This window comes from Lemur catta, chromosome 1, assembly GCF_020740605.2.
Source record: "Lemur catta isolate mLemCat1 chromosome 1, mLemCat1.pri, whole genome shotgun sequence".
NCBI lineage: Eukaryota > Metazoa > Chordata > Mammalia > Primates > Lemuridae > Lemur > Lemur catta.
Window position 1 is genome coordinate 280,629,421 of NC_059128.1, and position 20,734 is coordinate 280,650,154.

The following is a 20,734-nucleotide window of genomic DNA, read 5'->3' on the forward strand; positions in this document are numbered from 1 at the left end:
TAGGATCTTAACATTCAGTGAAAAAAAATCATATTTTACTTCTATTTTATTTTAAAATTATTTCATGTCCTGCTAGGTCTGCAATACTAGGTACAGCTTCTTGCCTTTACCTAAGGACTGCCTTCTGGGAGAGGCTGACAGCCCACAGGTAATGCTCCCTAAGAATCCAAAAGTTTCATATGAAAGTTATCTCCCTGAAGAATGATGAGTCCAGCTCCAAGATAGCTCAAGATAAATAGCTCTGTGCTACCCTTTATCCTTGCTAATTTAGAAGGACTGGATTTCAATGGACACAAACTTTTGCTACTTATGATAAGCCCTCTTATTTGTCTAAATAATTCAAAATGGAAGGAACAGGAATTCAAATGCAAGAAGGACCCCAAATGTGTACCCTCAATAAAATTAACTTTAGTTAAAAAGCAGATGCTTCTGCATCCTTTACAATGCTACTGCATTAAGTTACAATAACGCCACCATAATCTCTTTTAATTTTAACAGCAGATTGAAACAAACAAATCCACTTCCTGGGGTCTTTAAAAGGATTGTTTTTTCATCAAATTCTCAATCCTCCTGTTTTATCCAGAAAGCAACAGAGAAATTACCTGGCATCAGATCCTTCCCAACAGGAAACTAATATCACTTTCTCTACTGAGAGGTTTTTTTTTTTTTCTTACATCAGTTTCTGCTTTTTGCTGCACCTGCTTAACTCTCTAGTCTTCTCCTCTTCTGATGGAATACATAATTATCTTATTAATAATATTAGCATTATACTTAATATTTAGCTAGTACTTTTACTTTGTGCAGACTGCTTTCATGTCACCTAAACCTCACCATGTAGAGAGAAGGGAATAGATACAGACGGATTAAAGGCTAGTAATTGTCCATGTTTTCCAGCTCCACGGGCAGTGCTTTTTTCATTAAGTATCACAACTGCAAACAACACATTACACAATCCTAACACAAAGAATTTCTGTTTCCAGCCACATTCTGCTATGTATCAGTGGGCAGAAGAAGAGTCAAAGATCCTGATTTGTAAACCTTTGCATCTGGATTAGGAATCCAAGACACTGGTGTAGGAGACCCTGAAGGATTAAACTTCTCCACTGCAGCCCTCACAGCCTCGCCTGTGCTCATGTGTAGGAGCTGTTCCTACCCAGCCCGCCTGCTCGTGACCTTCCTCACCTATCTTGATAAATCCAAACTGTCCAAACAATGGTTGTTAATTCGCAAGAAGAATTTGTTTTTTGGTCAGTTGTTCCTGACACCAGCTAGACTTCACTGACTTCTGCTAAAGCCCTATAAAAATACCCTCCTCCTTCCCCACCTTAGAACAGTCCCCTCAAGAAGTCTCATGCTGGCATTTTTGGATTAAGGCTTAATTCAAGACTGTTTTCCTTGTTACATTCACAAATTGCCCAACAGCTATTAATATAATAGTGGAAGGGAGTGTGATGGAATAGAAAGTGATAGACAATATGAAGGCACCTGGATCTGTCACTTAAGTGCTCTTGTCCATCTGTAAATGTGACTAACACCACCGATTCCACAGGGCTGAGAAAGAAACACTTTTTATCTAAAGAATGCAAGCCCCCTTTAAATTATCAGGCCCAGAGTGGCACTGGAATGTGACAGTAGTCACCTCCCCCACTCACCCACTAGCAAAGTAATCATTTGAAGCCACTTGTTATGTCGGCCTTAGACTGACTGACACCACAGATAGCTATTACATAAATTAACTTAACAATGTCATACGCTGGACACTGTAACTCATACCCTACAGTTCTGTAAGTCGCCAATTACTAATCAACGTTATTTTTGTAAACCAAAGAGAATTCCTGAAAAACAACTTTTGTAATGGCCTCCTCTCCTGATTTGGCCTTTCTTCTTTAAAAATTTGAGCCTCTCTTTTGTTCTCCAGAGCACTTCCCAAGGTACCTTGGAAGTATTTCCCTAACCGCAGTCCTTAACCTTGGCCCAACTAAACTCCCTACCTATATTATTGATATTTTGTCTCAGTTTCTTTCTTTAGGTTGACAGAGTCATTATAGGGGGAAATGAGATAGTGTTTGTGAAAATACTGTCATATAGTAAGCATTCATCAAATACTAGTTTCTTTCCCCTCTTGGAAGAGTAATTCTGGGACAAATGTAAGGACTGTCAAGGGCACAGCTGGTGTCTTTGTGTGAGGGGCAGCAAAGAGTCAGTCTACTTTCCTGTCAGCTATTTTCCCAGGACAACTGCTTGAGTAATCCCATTAGACTGAAAACTCTGGAAGGTAGACACCATGTCTTGTCCCCGAGTAACTTCCGGCCTGGCATACTGCCACCATACAATCAATACTTGCAAATGCTTGAAAAATGACCACCACACCACCTACTGTAGGGCAAGCACGAAGGCAGGAACTTTACACACGTTAGCTAACTCCATCATGACAGTCCTGTGACATAGACATTATTAACTCCATTTTGTAGATGAGGAATCTAAGGCTCAGAAAGGTTGGTACTTATCCAAAGTCACAAAGCTAGTGAGTGGGAAAACTGACATTTGAACCCAGCTCTGTCTGCCCTTGAAGTTCTCTTCACTGCACCACGTTGCTTGACCCAAAACAGACACTATTTGACCAACCCATTTATCACTGCAACCTTAAAATGTTAAATTATGTCAAAACCTGTAATAAGCCTACAGGAATTCCTTGCTATGTAGCTTTTCATTGTTTTATCTCTACCCTAGAGTTCAAAATCCTAGACTATACTGAAAATTATCACTTATCCCTTAATCTTTCAGCCTAATGAATATAACCCACTCTGAATTTGACACAACAGGAATGGTAAGATGATGAAGATAAGGAAGTGAGGGTAGTGTTCTCTTCCATTCCTGGATTAGAATACTGAGGTTTGAGGATGTGATTGTATCCCATCTACAATTTTTTTCCCCAAAGATTCTCTCTGAATCACATGCTCACAGAGGGCTAAAATGAGCTTTGATTGCCCCATGTTTGATAAAGTAGAGAACCAGCCACCCTAGTCTCTCACTTTAATAAAAATTGATATAACAGGGAAAAAAACAAAAATACTCAAATGGAAATCTTTTAGAGCCTCATAACAATGAATAAGACTATATAAATAACCTCACTCCTTAAACAATTCTACCAGATTAAAATGTACCCTAATGGAAGGTTTTAAAGATTTAGCCATAAGAAAGGAGGTGGATTTGAAGCACTGTTGCCCTCCCTATATGGATTTGCAAGTCATAAGCCTCTGCTGATGGCTGAATTGTCCTATTAAGTACTAACTCCTGTGGACCTCTGTATTTTTCAGAATCTTTATAGACAGGAGTCAGTAACTGTAGCTCCTTAAAAATGTGTGAAAAATCACATACAATTAAAAATGTTCCAATAAGAAAATACTTTATTAGCAAAATTATCCACAATCTTTCCTGTTCAATAATTTACCTAACCTAATGCTTGGGGTATAGTTTCCTCAGGATGGGCCAAAATTTAGTCTTACTTTAAATACAACTATTTTTTTTGGTGGGATGAGTGGGTAGAAAATTCCTAATTGCCACCAATTTTCTAGTGGATGTATTGTCAGCTTGCTTTCATCAAATTTCTAAAACACATGGTATGAAGCAGTTATTCTACTATTGATCACTATTATAAACTAATCTGATAGAAAAATTAATCTGAAAAAATCTTTAGATTGATTGCTGTGTTCACTGATCTTCCTGAAAGGACAGCACTGCTAATAAACTATCTAACAGAAAAAAATAAACTATCTAACAAAAAGAAAAAAAGAGAGAGGATCACAGCACACAATTGCCCCTTTGTTTGATTAATCAAATGTGGCTTAACTTGTGCTTTTTATGAGTGTGTTTTTATGGCACTTGGAAAGAACTGAGCAGACAGGAGTGTGACCCTCCCCCAGTTCCCACCAGACCACATTCCGGGGAAACTGATAATCCAGCCTAGCAGAGAGAGAGAGAAAAAAACCCCAAACAAACAAAAAAGAAAACAAAAAACCCCCCAAACACAGCCACATCACAGCTGCCTCCTGTTATCAGCTTGCAACAATAACCACTTCCCCCCCCCTTTCTCTTTATCCCAATAAAAAGCCCAAACCCTCCACCCTCAGAGCTGGCAGTTCTCCTTTCTTTCTTTCTTGCTGTGCCCTTTCCTGCCTTAGAAAGTAAAATAAACTTTTTGCTTCAAATCTGTCCTAATTTTTGTGTAGAGAATTCTTTTTCAGCCTGTGCCATGAGTTCCCACCCTAACACTTCCACTGTCTTATAACTAAATAGGCACAAGTTATCTAAAAATCAAAAAATATAATTTCAATTCATATGCTAAAGACATTGAATTTTTAGGAACTTACTAAATTTAAAAGTTGTTATAAACGCTTTAGATAGCATATTTAGATACTGTGTTCTTTTGAAACAGTATATTTCAACTTGGGAAGGTCAATATATGACCTGGGTGGCCCAGGGATTTATCAGAACTTAAATTAATATCAGTGTCACTAAAATCAGCTTTTAGGTAAACTTAAATGTGCTTCTTTTTGCTACAATTGTTCTCAATACTAACGGTACAGTCTTTGACAAGAGGAAGTCATAAGAAAAACTGGGACCAGCTGATTTCATCTTAGGCAGTTCAGTTACGATGATATCAACACTTATATGAATTTAGTAGGTGATTCACCAACATTTTTCCTTTTTTTTTTATTTCAGCATATTACAGGGGTACAAATGTTTAGGTTACATATATTGCCTTTTTCCCACCCAAGTCAGGGCTTCAAGTGTGTCCATCCCCTAGATGGTGCACACTGCACCCGTTAGGTGTGAATATACCCATCTCCGTTTCCCCACTCCCACCTTCCCGACATCCAATGAATGTTACTACTATATGTGCACTTAAGTGTTGGTCAGTTAAGTCAGTTAATGCCAATTTGATGGTGAGTACATGTGGTGTTTTTTTTCCATTCTTGTGATACCTCACTTAGTAGAATGGGCTTCAGCTCTATCCAGCATAATACAAGAAGTGCTAGATCACCATTGTTTTTTGTGGCTGATTTACCAACATTTTCAAATGATGATTTTTTTAAACACATCCAATAGGTCGATTTATTTGGCTTACTGAGGGTATATATTTTACAAGAAAACTACTTCATAAGCCTCTTGGATATAATTCTTTTAAAAAGCCCCTCTTTTATTGAGGTATAAATGAAATTTAATAAACTACACATTTTTAAAGTGTACAGTTTCATAAGATTAGACATGTGTATACCCATGAAACTACCACCACAATCAAGAAAGTCAACATATCCATAAACTCCCAAATTTTCCCTGCACCCTTTTGCAACTCCTCTCTCTTGTCGCTCCCTGCACCTCATCCCTGTCTCAGGCAACCACTGTTTTTTGGTCACTATAGATTCCTTTGCATTTTCTAGAGTTTTATGTAAATGGAATCATACAGTCTGTCCTTTTATTTGGTGTGGCTTTTTTCACTCTGAATATTTTTTTGAGATTCATCCATGTTACTGTGTGTATCAATAGTTGCATTTGTTTTTTACATTGCTGAGTTGTTTCCAATTGTATGTATAAACCATAATTTATCTATTCACTTGTTCACAGACATTTCAGCTATTTGCAGTTTGGGGATATTGTAAATAAAATGGCTATAAACATTTACACATAAATTTTGTGTATGGACACATGATTTCTTTTCTCTAGTATAAATACCTAGGAGTCGAATGGCTGGCTGATATGACAGGTATTTGTTTAACTTTTTAAGAAACTGCCAAACTGTGTCTGTACCATTTCACATTCCCATTATCAGTGTGCAAGTGTTCCAGCTGCTCCACATTCCTGCTGGCACTTGATCGGGTTAGTCTTTTTAGCCTCTCTGGTAGATTTGTGTGGTGATATCCTATTGTGGCTTTAATTTGCATTTCCCAAATGACTAACAATGTTGAATATCTTTTCATGTGCTTATTGTCATCCTTATATTTTCCTTGGTAAATTCTCTGTTCAAATCTTTTGCCCATTTTTAAAAAATTGGGTTTGTTTTCTCATTGTTGAGTTTTCAGAGTTCTTCATATATTCTGAAGGCCTTAATCAGATATATGCTTTATAAATATTTTTCCCCATCTGTGACTTATCTTTTCATTCTCTTAAAAGTGTCTTTTGAAGAGCAGACTTTTTAATTTTGATGAAGTACAATCATCAATTTGTTCTTTTAAGAATGATTCTTTTGGTGAATCTAAGAAATTTTTGTATAACCTGAGGTCACAAAGATTTTCTCCTTGATTTCTTCTAGAAGTTTTATAGTTTTAAATTTTACTTTGAGTCTATCATCCATTTCAAGTTACTTACTACAGATCAAAATGCATTTTTTTTTTGGTATATGGACATCTGATTGCTCCAGCATCATTTGTTGAAAAGACTATCCTTTTTTCACTGAATTGCCTCTGTAAAACTTCAGATATGCAAATGTGGGCCTATTTCTGCGCTCGATATATTGTTCCACTGATCTATTTCTCTGCATTTATACCAATACCACACTGTTTTGGTTACTATAACTTTATAATTAATCTTGAAATCAGGTAGCGTAAGCCCTCCAACTCTGTTCTTCCTTTTCAAAGTTGTTTTGGCTATTTTAGGTCCTTTGAATTTCCATGTAAGTTTTAGAATCAGTTTATCAATTCCTAAAAAAAGCCTAATAGGACTGAGATTGGGATTGTGTTGAATCTATAGATAAATATAGGGAGAACTGACAGCTTGACAAAATTGAGAATTCCAATTCATGAATAAGGTACACCTCCCATTTATGAGGTCTTTAATTTCTCTCAGCAATGTTTTACAGTTTTCAGTGTACAGCTTTTTTGCAACTTCTGTCAGATTTATCTCTAAGTATTTCATATTTTTGATGGTAAATAGTATTGCTATTGTTAAGTGGAATTGTTTTTTAATTTCAATTTCTGATTGTTTGCTACTAGTATATAGAAATACAATTGATATTTACATATTCATCTTGTATCATGCAACCTTGCTAAACTCACTCATTAGCCCTGGTACTGTTTTTGTAGATTCCATCAGACTTTCTATATAGATGATTATGTCATCTGTGAATAAAGAGAGTTCAATCTCCTTTTCTAATATGGACCCTTTTATTTCTTTTTCTTGCCTGATTACACTGCCCAGAATTTCCAGTACAAAGGTAAATCGAAGTGGTGGTGAAAGTGGATGTCCTTGTCTTGTTTTGGATCTTGGGAGGAAGTATTCAGTCGTTCATTATTAAGGATGATGTTAGCTATGGCTTTTTCATAGATGCCCTTTATCAGGCTGAGGAAGTTTCCTTGTACTCGTTATTTATCTAGGGCAGTCAGGTAAATCCTGGGGAAGAATGGGAAGAGAGGGGATATCAAGAGAGAGAGAGGGAATGGATAAAAGGGAGAGGAAAGAGAGAAAGGAAATGAGGGGAGTCATTTGGGGTACCTGCTGAAAGCCTGGGGAATGTCCCCTGAAAACCTTTTCTCTACCCAGGCTGAGGAAGTAGACATCCCATTGTACAGGAAAAGCAGGAGCTACATGTTAGAACAGAAAACTATGCTTTACTTTCCCAAACCAACTCTACTTTTGCATCTTTCCATAAGAACCACTTAGAGCTCCCTTGGACTCAGTCTGTACTATGTTTGAGTTTAGGAAAGGGTAGTCAGATGCTATCTGGAAGACCAGAAAGCCTCCTAGCTGTTATATCAAGAGTGTTAGAAATTAAAATGAAGAATGTTACAAGTTTTAAATAGTTTATCTGAGCAAACATTAATTCATGAATCAGGTAGCACCCAGCTGTAGTTTGTGGTTTGGGGCTATGCCAGAGGTGCTTGAAGAAAAGGCTTTTGTAAGGTGAATGAGGAAGCAGAACAAAGAAAATAATCGACTGGTTACAATTATGTAGTTACCTTATTTGGACTATCAGGTAGAAAGCTACTAGTTATACAATTAGAGGTTCATGGTTTTTAATTACTTAAACTTAAGTTTCATTTCCCTCTAAGTTAATCATTTACAAGATATGCATTTGAGTTAGGTTTCAGTTTGCTTATGTAGAAACTCAGGGCATTAGCCATTTCGGTTTAATGGCCTCCTATTTAATTATTTTAACAAGAGGCAAAAGGAGCACCATCACTGTCAACCACTGGATGGTGAGGATCACCTAACTGCAGACTAACTCAATTTCCTTCAACTCAGTTGGGGAAACAAACAAGAGATTCCGCCTATATATAGTCACTTTTCTCTACGCAGAGAGTATTAGAACACTCCAGTACCTCCAGTGATAAAGAAAAGAATTACAACCTAAGTCACATTGGCTTTATCTTTCGAGGCAGCCTCTGGCATGCACACTCAGTGTGGTAGGAAGCTTCCAAGATGGCTCCCAGTGATCCCTACTTCCTGGTACTCATGGCCCTTGTTTAATCCCCTACCCTTGAGTGTGATTCAGATGTCACTTCCCCGATTGGGTAACTAAAAGACTCTGACTCCTGCCTTAATCACCCTCTCCACTTTTCTCACTTGCTCACACTGAAGGAGGCCGAGTGTTACACTGTAAACCAATTCATGGAGAGGCGCACATGGCAAGAAACTGAGGTCTCCAGCCAACGGCTAGTGATGAACTGAGCCCCTCAGGCCAACAGCCTGTGAGGAACGGAATCCTACCAACAACCATTTGCATGAGCTTAGAAGTTTGGATTTTTCCCCTAGCTGAGTTCTGAGATAAACTGCAGCCCCAAATGACACCTTCATTGCACCCTTATGAGACACCCTGAATCACAGACCTAGCTGTGCCTGTGACACAGGGTAATAAATGTTTGTTGCTGTTTTTCCAGCCAGTAAGCATTCATTTCAAAACAGAAGACTTATAGAACTGAAAACTTCTGTGTGAATCTGCCACAGGAGGTTATAAAGTCAACAGTTATCTTGCAGAAAAATGGAAGAACCCAGACTTTATGCTAAACAAATAACCTAGTTCACTTAGGTTAAACAGATGCTTTCTAGAATGTTTATTTACTTAATTTTGAAAAAAATCTCTGTAATGACGTACTTTCTCTATAATCCATTAATTTTAATCAAACCAGGATCATATCAAAGTAGTTTTTTGGGGTGCTGGCCAGCCACTCCATTGTTTTAAGATATTGTTTTGGAGTAATTTGTTGTTCAGGCACGGATTATAAACTAAGATGTACATTATCAGGGCACGTAAGTTTCCAAAAGGATTATTTGAACTGATACTCACTCATGAGATAGGACATTTTTAGAATTCTGGAATTTGCAGGACCCCGGAACTGTACTAAAATTTCTACCTATATGACCTGAATATGGGTCTGTTTGGGTTCACCTGGCACTGAGAGTTCCGTTCTTTTTCACGAGATTGAATCTGAGAGACATTACCAGCAATGTAAACTGATGTAAAACCATGTTTGATTCTTGGCTGTTACTACTGCCAGCAATAAATGTGCCCCGAATGCACATAGCAAGGGCCTCTCCAGAATATTCAGTCTATTAAATACCAGTTTTCTCACTGACCTGTTAAAAATTGATTGATGACTAGTATCAGTCCTATAACTTCATTTTTAAGTTGATTAAACTGTTTTAGAGTATCTCTCTATTAATATAAATAGGCTATACCTCACTATTGTTACCAATTAAAAAAATTATGCATGTTCCAGGCCGGGCGCGGTGGCTCACGCCTGTAATCCTAGCACTCTGGGAGGCCGAGGCGGGTGGATCGCTTGAGGTCAGGAATTCCAGACCAGCCTCAGCAAGAGCGAGACCTCATCTCTACTAAAAAATAAAAAGAAATTATCTGGCCAACTAAAAAATATATATAGAAAAAATTAGCCGGGCATGGTGGCACATGCCTGTAGTCCCAGCTACTTGGGAGGCTGAGGCAGTAGGATCGCTTAAGCCCAGGAGTTTGAGGTTGCTGTGAGCTAGGCTGACGCCACGGCACTCACTCTAGCCCGGGCAACACAGCAAGACTCTGTCTTAAAAAAAAAAAAAAAAAAAAATTATGCATGTTCCACATATATGGGTGATACATTATTGAAAAATCTAGGCCTTAGGCCAACCATCTAATGTTATTCTTAATTAATTAATTATTTAATAATATGTTCAGTCAAAGAACATTTATTGTCTTCCAGGCACTGGGGTTATGAAGAAGGCAAACTTCTGCCTTTAAAGATCTTAAAATAAGCAAAGTTAGTAATTACGTAATTAATGTCTACATTAGTTAGCATACTAGTTTTTGCTGTATCAAATTTATGGTAGTATACAGTTCAGATTCCTTTTGGCAGCATTTATACTTTGAAAAATCAGTGTGTACAGTATAATGGTGCCTCTTTTATTGCACTTGAAGGATAATTAAAATTATGTCTCCATCATTATGGGGTTTATAGTTATTTCTTTGCTGTTATGACTCAGGAATGCAAGCCACAACTATAAACACTGTTCTAATAGAAAAATCTGATCTGGTTGAAGGTTTGTTTTCTTGGAATGCACCATGGTGAAAGGAATGGCTGTTTATAAGAGCAGTAAACTTTTGTATCGTCGTACTCATCTAATTACAGAATTAGAAATACGAATGTTCAAGATCAAGGTATACATCTGAATAATTCTGAATACTACACTTAGGTATCTTCATTTCTGCTTTTGCAACACAGCAGACAAAAAGTAAACATACGCTGAAATGTTTTAAAGTGAATTACTGCATACCTGTTCTCTATCAACTTCCCGAAGATGTCTGAAGATAAACTGTATGTTTGAGCAGAGCGTTCTTCACACTGTAGTATTTATGAGGTTTCCGGGGTAGTATTTTCTGACATTCTTTGGTCTCTTTTTAAAGAAAGAATATATTTTGAAAAAACCTAAAATGATATTACAAAAGGAAAATGTTACAATGTAACAAAGAAACATATTTATATAAGAAGAATAAAGGTTTTGAAGCAGTATTAATTAATTGATACATATTCATTTGTGTTATGGATTGCTGGGTACCTCACACACTAACGCTTCTTCTCTAACAAAGTGAATCAGCTATTGGCAGTTGATCAAGAAATTCTTGGTTGTAATCACCAGTTATGCTGAAATAAGATTTGAAGGAGCCAGACAGAGCAGTATCTTTCAAAGTTTTTTTGGCAGAACAAAAGGTCCTATGGTTCCCCTGCCTGTTCTTTCTTTCCAGTGCAAAGGTGAACATAAATAATTAAAGTTTTTGGATATGTGTTACTTGTATGTCGACAATAAAAATAACAAAAAGAAGACCCTCTTGGTACCACTCACAGGCACTGGATCTTATTTTAGAGGCATAGATATTGACTGACTGAGCATTATATATTGAAAGTTATTCTTTTGGCTCAACAGTCTCATGAATTATCATATCTATTATTACAACAAGGTAATCCTGATTTTTTTTCTTTCTTTCTTTTTTTTTAGACACGGCATCTATCACCTAGGCTAGAAGTGCAGTGGTGCAATCATAGCTCACTGAAGCCTCGAACTCCTGGGCTATTTAAAAATATTTTGGGTAGAGATGGGGGTCTCATTTTGTTGCCCAGGCTGATCTCAAACTCCTGACCTCAAGTGATCCTCTGACCTTGGCCTCCCAAAGCGCTGGTATTACAGGCATGAGCCACTGCGCCTGGCCGAAAATCCTGATTTTTAATGGTAAATATTCTGTAATGAAGTTACAATTAATTCATATGGACAATTTAGTTCAAATGGTCACAACTGTTTCCAACCCACATTATTCTGTAGGTAGGTAATTGTATTCTTAACCAATCCTGCCTCATGGAAACAACAGCGTAACATGCAAGTTTTCCCTCTTTTCTTATCCATTCTCAACATTTCCTATTCCCTTCCCCACTTAATTTTTTCTCTTTAGCATATATCATTACCTACGGTAATACATGTTTTACTTAGCTTATTTGTTGCCTAACTTCTCCAAGAATTGTATGTTTCAATGGCATGCATTCTTAATTCTTTTGTCTACTGCTGTATCCCTAGTACCTAGAAGAGTTCCTAGGAATAAGTGTTCAATAGTATTGATCAAATAATTTAATGTTCAGGATGCCTCTGTGCTTCCTTAATTCCTGTCTCCATATCCATTACACCTGACAAAACCCACTATTACTAACCCAACTCAAAATGTCCTAAAATTTAAATGAATGCTTTCCTAGTATGATAAATACCTATCTCAAACTAAAAACTAGCCTTATGCTTAATAGTGAAACATTAATTTATGGTACTATAAGGATTAAGATAAGGATGCCTACTAGCTCTGTTGTTAATTAGTATTGTTCTGGAGGTACTAGCTAACGAAATTAGATATAAGTAAGAAACAAGAGGTATAAATGTCAGGAAAGAAGAGGCAAATTTTATGTGCCGATAACATGACTGTATACTTAGAAAACCCTATAAAATAATATAAAATAAAGAGAATTCACTAAAACTAAGGTTACTAAATGGGATATAATCTTTTCTATATGCAAAATAAAATGACTTAGAAAATAGAAGAAAATATCCCACTTGTGTCAGTCCCCCAATTTAAAATATCTGACATAGGTTTCATATGAATAATATGAAGAAAACTTTAAAATTACTGAAATAAAAGAAGATTTATGTCAGTGGAAAAACATACTTTGTTCTTGAATATCATAAAAACATAGAATATAAAGATGTAAATTCTTTCCAATTTAATCTATGTAATCAAAGTGTTCCCAATAAAATGCCAAGAGTAATTTTTTTTGAAATTTGACAAAATGATACCAAATTTATCTAGAGAAATGAATATGAAAGAATACAAAGGAATTAGAAAAAGAATGATGAAAAGGGACTACACCTCTATCAGACATTGAGACATGTAAAGTTATTAAAAGAGCCTAATACTAATGCTTTAATAGACAGATCAATATATTGAAATAAAGAGTTCAGAAACAAAAACAAATACATATGGAAACTTAGTATAAGATAAAGGTAAAGACAGTAGACTATTCAATAAAGGATAAGAGGACAACAGGCTAGAATACATATGGAAATCAAAACAAAATTGGATTCTTATTGCATTTCTTCCACTAAAATAATTATTAGATGGATTAAAAATGTAAATGTTAAGAAAAAATATTAAATGTGGAGTATGAAAAGACATAAAGCCTAGAACCATAAAGGAAATAATTTATAAAAATTACTGTATAAAAATTTAAAACTTCTGCATAACAAAAAAATCATAAAGTTCAAAGACATATTACAAACTGGGAAAACTATTTTCAATGCATAAAACAAAGACCTAATTTCCATAGTTTCCAAAGAACTCCTAAAACAACCCATTTGTAAAATGGGTAAAGGATATGGACGCATTACAGAACAAGCACATTACAGGAACACAGATGACCAAGAAATACAAAAGATGTTCAGTCTTACACATGATGAAATACAAATTAAAACAATTAGATTTGATTTTTCATCTACCAGAATAGCAAAATTTAAAAAAATCATATGAAACATACTATTGTTATTGTAACCATGACTAATACTGATAATAAACACTTTAAAAAATAAAATGAAGCATATCTCATTATGTGTAGATGTGTATATGTAAAGATCTCTAAGAGATGTTTATTTTCCAATCAATGTCTACATGTTGCTCATTACCTTCCATAATGAAAGGAGTTAAAATCCTGTTTTTAAGATTTAAGGTTTTTGGTACTGTGGTAGGCTGAATAATGGTCCCCTAAGGATGTCCATGTCTTAATCTGCAGAACCTGTTAGTGTTACTGTATATAGCAAAACGGGCTTTGCAGATGGGATCAGTTTCAGGATCTCGAGGTTGGGAAGATTACCCTAAATGATCCAGATTATCCACGATGGCCTACTGTAGTCACATGGGCCTGCCTGAGAGAGATACAGGAGGAGTCACAGGTACAAGGCCATGTGATGACGGAAGCAGAGAGAAGCAGAGTCAGAAGGAGAAGATGCTGCGCTGCTGGCTGTGAAGATGGAAGAAGGGATCACAGGCCAAAGAATATAGGCTTTTCTAGAAATTATAAAAGGTACGGGAGTAGATTCTCCCTTGGAGCCTCCAGAAAGAATGAGCCCTGTTGACACCTTGATTTAGCCCCATAAGACTCATTTCAGACTTCTGATCTCCAGGGCTGTTAAGAGAATAATTTGTTTTGTTTTAAGCCACTGAGTTTGAGGTAATTTGTTATAGCAACAACAGAGAACAAATACAGGCACCTTAAAAAAAATCATGAATTAAATGAGACTAAAAGCAGGCTATTAAATGTAAATGAAGTGCAATATTATAAATTTCAAGAAGTCAAAGAAGAATGGTGAGTTCAAACACTTTGGGGGAAGTATCCTAATTCTAGAAACTGGCTTGCTTTACCTCGCCTATACTATATCTAGGAAAAAGACGATGAACCCTGAGAGCTGGTAGGACTGTTTGCTTTGGAAAAAGGGCTGGAGAAGATAACACTCTCTCACAAGCACTCAATGCAGAATTTTTTTTAAAAAAAGCAAGCATGCTAGCTCTCCTGCAGGGACAATGGTGGAAGTATGCCTGGAGGCTACAAAAGCAGGGTGGACAGAAAGGAAGATGTAGTAAGGGGAAGCGGTGACAAAGAGGTGCCAGGTAGCCGGCAAGGTTATGAAATTAGTTACACAGAGCAAGTAAGTTAATTGAGGAAACAGATAAATATATTTAGAATCATGGAGCCAAGTTTCTTACTGCCTGAAAGAATTTTACTTACATAGAAAGGAGGGAAGGCTGGAAAGAAGTCGGTCAATAGATAGTATCAATGGATGCTGAAGGCTGGCTAGTGAATATAAGTTGATAAGAAACAGGATTTGCTATCACATCAGAATGTCTCTTCCCAAAACACTAATCAAATGCAAAGGGAAAACAGGTGACTTCGTGGAGAAACCTGGCAGACACCAGATTGAACAGGGGATCAAGGTTCATGTCACCAGTGGTGGGACAGGTGGACCTCATGTGTGTCCATGGGCACGGAGAAGGTCACAGCACCATTTCTGTGATCTTCCCACCAGGGGCACAGCCAAAGTCTGGGCAAAAGAAAACATTAGATGGATCCAAAATTCAGGGTCTTCCTACAGAATGAAAGGCCTGAACTTTTTAACATAAATTCTTTGACACAAAGTTAACAGAATGTTAAATGTATAGAAAAGCTCTTCTCGAAGCTTATAAATACGGTATTATACAGGTAAGATGATCAACATCTTAGGGCTTTTGAAAACACTATTTCAAATATTTTATCTACTTTTAAGATTACGTGTCCCAATTTTTTTCCTTCAGAAATTCGGTGACTCTAAATATTGACAAAGAAAAAGTAATACTGATTAAGAAGAGAGGTAGTAGTATACTATAGAAGAAAAACAGGCTGTGAGGCAAGATACCTGAGTTATATATCCAGCTCTGTCAATACAACTAGGTGTTTGGTCTCAACTGACTAAGGTTGAAATTAGCTGATTTCTCAATGACTTCTAAGGTCCAGTCCAGCACTAAAATCCACAAGCAAAATCTAACCTATATATGAGAGAAACTTCTAGCTTTATTTAATAGCATGAAAATGTGCCATGTTCAAAATTTGGACAGTTATAGACTAGCTATGTAGGTTTTGGTAATTTAACAATTTTATATTTTATTTTTGACAAAAAGCTGGAATTCATTACCAGATGAACACCCCAATTGCCTTCAGGATAAGAACCTGTGCCTCTCTACTTCCACCAAGCGTTGGCAAACATAATGTACTGTACTGCATACAGGACAATTTAATGTGGGTTCTAGGAAGGGTTACAAATCATTATACAAGTGCCGATTTTTAGCTCCCCATAGCCACATTTCCTTTTAATTTTCAGTGTTTATTATTTTTTACTAGACTTTTCATTCTAGTTTAATAAAATTATACTAAAACACCTGACGTTTAATATCTCTTACACATTAGAATGTTCCTTTCATTCATTCAGTCAACACACATTTGAGTGCGTACTATGTGCCAGGAACTGTGTGAGGTGTGGGGATGCAACGATGAACACAAACAGAAAAGTCTGTTTTTATAGAGTTTATGTCGGTAACAAGCTGATCACATAGTGCCTGTTGTAAGTGTCTTAAACGAGATACAACTTTGTGAGGATATATAACAAAGAAACCTGATTCCAACAGCAATCTGGGAAGTTATCTTTACAAAAGTGCTGTCTAAGCTGAGATATGAAGTGTCAGTAGCAAGAGGAGACGAAGGGTAGGAGGAAACACTGCAGACAGAGATAAAAGACAGCACCAAGGCCTGGTGGGTAGAGGAGGCCAAAGGGCTGAAGCCCAGGGAGAAGTGCCAGCGGTTTTAGATAGGTCTTGAGAAGCAGGTGCGGGACAAGAGCGGCAGGGCCTTGGGAAGGCATATTTACGATCCAGATCATTATTCCAAGGGCAATGGGAAGCTGGCAATAAGCAAAAGAGGGAGGCTGGGGAGGGATGGCCTAACTGGCTCTGCCTTCTGAAGGGGTTACTCTGGCTGCAGCATGGAGAAGAGAATCAGGAAAAGCCATAGGGGATGTGGGGAGACCAGACAGTAGGGTGATGACCTACTGAGACCTGCACAAGGCTGATGGTGGTAGCTTAGACTAATAGGTGAGCAACAATGAAGAGACGTGAAATATGCCCAGGAAACACCACCACTAGGGCTGGGCGATTCAGTGGATGTTGGGGTGAGGGACAGGGTCAAGGAGGAATCCTAGTTACAATGGAAAAGGTCTCAGTTGGGGTTGGGTAGTGGGATTGGTTGGCCTTGTGCATGTTGAGTTGGAGGTGTCTGTGTGATATTAAGAAGCCATGTCATTCAGTTATCTGAACGTATGGGTCTAGCTCAGAAAAGAAGGTTCAGCTGAAGAGATAAAGTTGGGAGTCAAGAGCAGATAGCTGGCACTTGAAGCTGTGGGCATGGATCTGATCCTAGTATTAGACTGTAGGGGGGACTGGGGAGAACAGACACCGAGCTTTGAGGACCTCCAATATTAAAGAGCCTGGGAGTGGAGGCTAAGCAAGAATGGCTGCAGGAAAAGCAGAAGAGGGGTGAGGGGTGTGGTCCCAGAAGCCCAGGGATGACAGTGTTTTAAGAGTGATGGGGGCAGCAGTGTCAAATGTTGCTGAGACTGAGCAAGATGAGGCCTGGAAATATCTGATTAGTGGTTTTGGTTTTAGCAGAGACGAGGAGGGAAGCCAGACTGGTTGAGGATGAGGGACTAGGAATAATTGATGCATTCAATAGGGCAATTCTTTAAAGTTTGCCTGTCAACGGGGATAAAGGATTAGACAATAACTAGAAACAGAAGGGAAATGTGGGGTCAAGGGAGACTATTTTCTTTTCTTTCTTTTGTGATGGAAGATTCGAACATGTTTAAAAGCCATGGCAAAGTGCTGAGATGGAATAGGTGATTATATAGGAGGGCATGGATGACTGCTAGCCTGGGGTTTTTGATGAGTGGGGATGGGATCCAAAGCATGGGGAGGGAATGGCCTTGGAGAGGAAGAAGGAAGTTAAGATGGGTACAGGTGTAGGGAAGGCATGCAGCTTTTGTAGCTGGAGACTGAGGGATTCCCATGCGATAGCTTTAAGTTTCCCTATGAAGTGACAGCACAAAGTACGGAGGATTGGAGATCAAATTTGAGCAAAGTGGAGGTTTATGATCTGCAGTCTCCTACAGACCCTCAGCAAACTGCAGCAATTCTACTGTGCTACTTTGGTCAACTGGGGTTTTACCTGATGGAAAAAGAGAAAAAATAAGGGCTAGGGGTTTAAGAGATCGCTAAGGGTACAGATGTGTAGGGGCCGGTGCACAATGAACCCTGAATTGCTTGGTGACAGACTGGGGTATCAGCACCCAGGCACTTACTATCAAAATGATCAGCACAGGGATGTTCATTTGTCTCCATCTCAATTTGCCTCTTTTGGAGCTTCTTTAAAAAATAACAAAAGAATGAGTAGGGAACAGAGCTTCAATTCCTACATGACTCCTTTTTCTTCACTGGGAAGAAGGTTGTCGATTCTTTTGTTCTCCAGTGCAGCCAATTTTAAAGCTCTTGCTATGGTTCTATTCTAGAGGTACTGCCGTATTTATACCTAAGAAAGCTAAGGGGCACTTTTCAATTTTCAGCTTAACAGCATGGTGTTTATGTAGTCTGTTTACCTGGTTTAAAAGTTACAATTCTCAAAATAAATACTAAAAATACTGTATTTTTATCTATGGAGATCATAAAATTCATATAATCCTTTTTTAGTTTTTATTTTTTTTAAAAATATGAAATGTTTCATAAATTTGCATGTCATCCTTGCACAGGGGCCATGCTAACTTCTCTATCATACCAATTTTAGTGTAGGTGCTGCTGAAGTGAGCACAAAATTCATATAATCCCTTTTGAAAACGTATTCATATTGAATAACAGAGAAAGGAAAAACAAAATAAGACTGTCTATGCTCAAGTGGGGGAAGGGCATAAGCAGGAAAACCAATTAGGAAGCAACTGAAATAATCCAGGCACCAGATAGATGATGGTGGCCTGGATCAGGGTGGTGACAATGGGGGTTGAGAGAAATAGAATTGTAAATGTATTCTAGGTACATTTTGAAGGAAGTGCTGACAGACTGAATGCAAGGAATGATAAAAACAGGAGTCAGGTAGCATCAAGGATGGGGCAACTGGAAGAATGGAGTTTCCAGTAACTGCGGTGGGTTAAGAGTGTAGGAGGTGCAGGGTTTGGGGATTATTAGGAGCTCAGTCTGGGCCACGCTGCGTTTGAGATGTCTTAGATTTCTAAGCAGAGATGCAGTAAGCAGTTGAGTACATACATGGGTCTGGCGTCCGAAGAAGGGGCCAGGGCTGGACATATACATTTGGGGCTCACTGGCATTTAGACAGCCTTTGAGTCCATGAGACTGGATGTATTCATCTGAGTGTAGACAGAAAAAAGGCTCAAGGTCATGTTTAACCATGAAAAACTGATCTGAAAAAAAGTTAACTGTTGACGTAAGTTTGGCAACGACATGTTAGATCAGTAAGAGGAAACTGTGGACAAAGAGCCCCAAGTTTGGGCGAGGGTGTAGGGAGGAGACAAATACAGAGAAGACATTTCAAAAGACTTGAGATTCCCACAGGCTGGGGATAGGGAAATGTCAGGGCTAAGGATAAAAGGAAAAGCCAAACCAAAGCAAAACAGCAAATAGGTAGATTCAAAATTGAAGGTATAAGACTCAGATATAAAAGAAAAATATTAACGAAAGCCTCCAGGTGGAGGTGAAAGCGGCGGCCGTCTGACCGTGGGCTACCCGAGGGCCTGCCCTTCCCCTCGCCGTACCCGGGCACGGCACGGCACGCACTCGGTCACTTCGGGGCCGCCCCCGGCCCACTGACCCAGGCGACCCAGGCCGTCGGCCGCTGGGTTGGGTTCCGGGCCCGGCGGAGCAGCGTGGACTTGCGAACGGGTGAGCTGTCGGGGCGCAGGGCCACACTTGCCGAGCAGGGCAGACTGCTCCTCGCCAGGCCGCGCTTTGCAGGCGGAAACGCCGGAGGACCTGGAGACGTTACCCGCCGAGAGAGCAGCGAGGTGGGCAGGGGTGAGGACTGAGTGACGGAGCGACACCGGAAGCCCAGAAAGAGTGTAGCAGGCGTCTCCAGTCCGGGCCGGACAGGGTAACAGGCTGCGGGGCTCGACAGAAGACGCGGCTGGGCTGTTACCTGCTCCGTGCGGCTCCAGCGGCTGCGCCAACCCAGCGGGCTCTTGGTGCGGGCTCCTGGCGCGGGCGCGTCGCCATGGAAACCCAGGCGCAGGGCCTTCTGGGACAGAACGGCTGGCGGAGTGGGGTGCGCGCACGCGCACTCAGGGCTGCGCGCGCCGTGGCTGGGGGGGGGCGTTCATCTAGGGTTCGGAGCTCAATCTGGCTTCGCCTCTCCCGTCTGTGTAGGGAAAACGAGTTGCTGGTGTAGACGGTCTGCAGCCGAGCCTCCCGCCGCCCTCCTTGGCGCCCAGGACCCTGCCTTCGCCTCTGGCCGCACCGGGAGCGAACGAGCGAGCCGTTCGTTCACGCGCCGGTGTTCCTGGGCCCAGCGCTCCCCTAGACTCTGCCGAGGTGGGGTGGCTTAAGTTATGCCCGCCCGTTGGCTGCGGGCAGGCAGGTGTAGACACCCGGGACGTGGGCGGACTGAGAGCAGAGTGTCCCTCTTAACCTCTTTTCATAAAGACGGTTTTGTTGTTTTTGGTGAAACAATGTGATCACAAATGTAGAGAATTGAGAAATGTACAGGCAAGTACAAAGAAAAAGTAAAAAGTCACCTAGGTGATGGAATTATCAGTGCTTTTTAATAACTGCATAGGAATGGGATAATTTACGAACATTTTAATTTTTTCATTTCTTTTTTTTTTGGTGGCATTGTATCAATGCCATGCGGAATATCCTTGCAGATGAATCTTTGAGGTCATCACTGACTCTTTCCTTAGGATAAATTCCTACGGGTGAAGTTGCAGTCAAAGCACATGCCCACTTTGAGGGTTTCTGAAGGTAGATGGAAATTGCCTTCCAGGCAAGTGTTTCCAACATTTGGCCCGAATTGGAGGTTTTCTTTTTCTTTAATTTTTTTCTTGGCCTATTTTATTGTCAAAAAATTGGCATCTTTAATTGTATTCACTT

At 39.2% G+C, this 20,734-nt stretch overlaps 1 protein-coding gene and 1 non-coding gene across 8 annotated transcripts in view; both read right to left on the minus strand.

Annotated features, from left to right (window-relative positions):
- Positions 1 to 19,948, minus strand: part of LCA5L (lebercilin LCA5 like) — a 55,252-nt gene extending 35,304 nt beyond the window's left edge. For 4 of the 7 annotated variants that reach the window (XM_045540693.1, XM_045540692.1, XM_045540689.1 and 1 more), the window contains exons 1-3: positions 19,785 to 19,948; positions 10,759 to 10,910; positions 7,489 to 7,491 (exon numbers count right to left, since the gene is read on the minus strand). The gene's annotated coding sequence lies outside the window, so the exon portion shown is untranslated. The remainder of the gene's footprint in view (positions 1 to 7,488; positions 7,492 to 10,758; positions 10,911 to 19,784) is intronic. The other 3 variants (XM_045540686.1, XM_045540687.1, XM_045540688.1) reach the window with 3 other exon arrangements.
- Positions 18,346 to 18,449, minus strand: LOC123631167. Its single transcript, XR_006733036.1, has one exon. It is a non-coding gene; the product is annotated as a U6 spliceosomal RNA (small nuclear RNA).
- Positions 19,949 to 20,734: the final 786 nt, after the last annotated feature.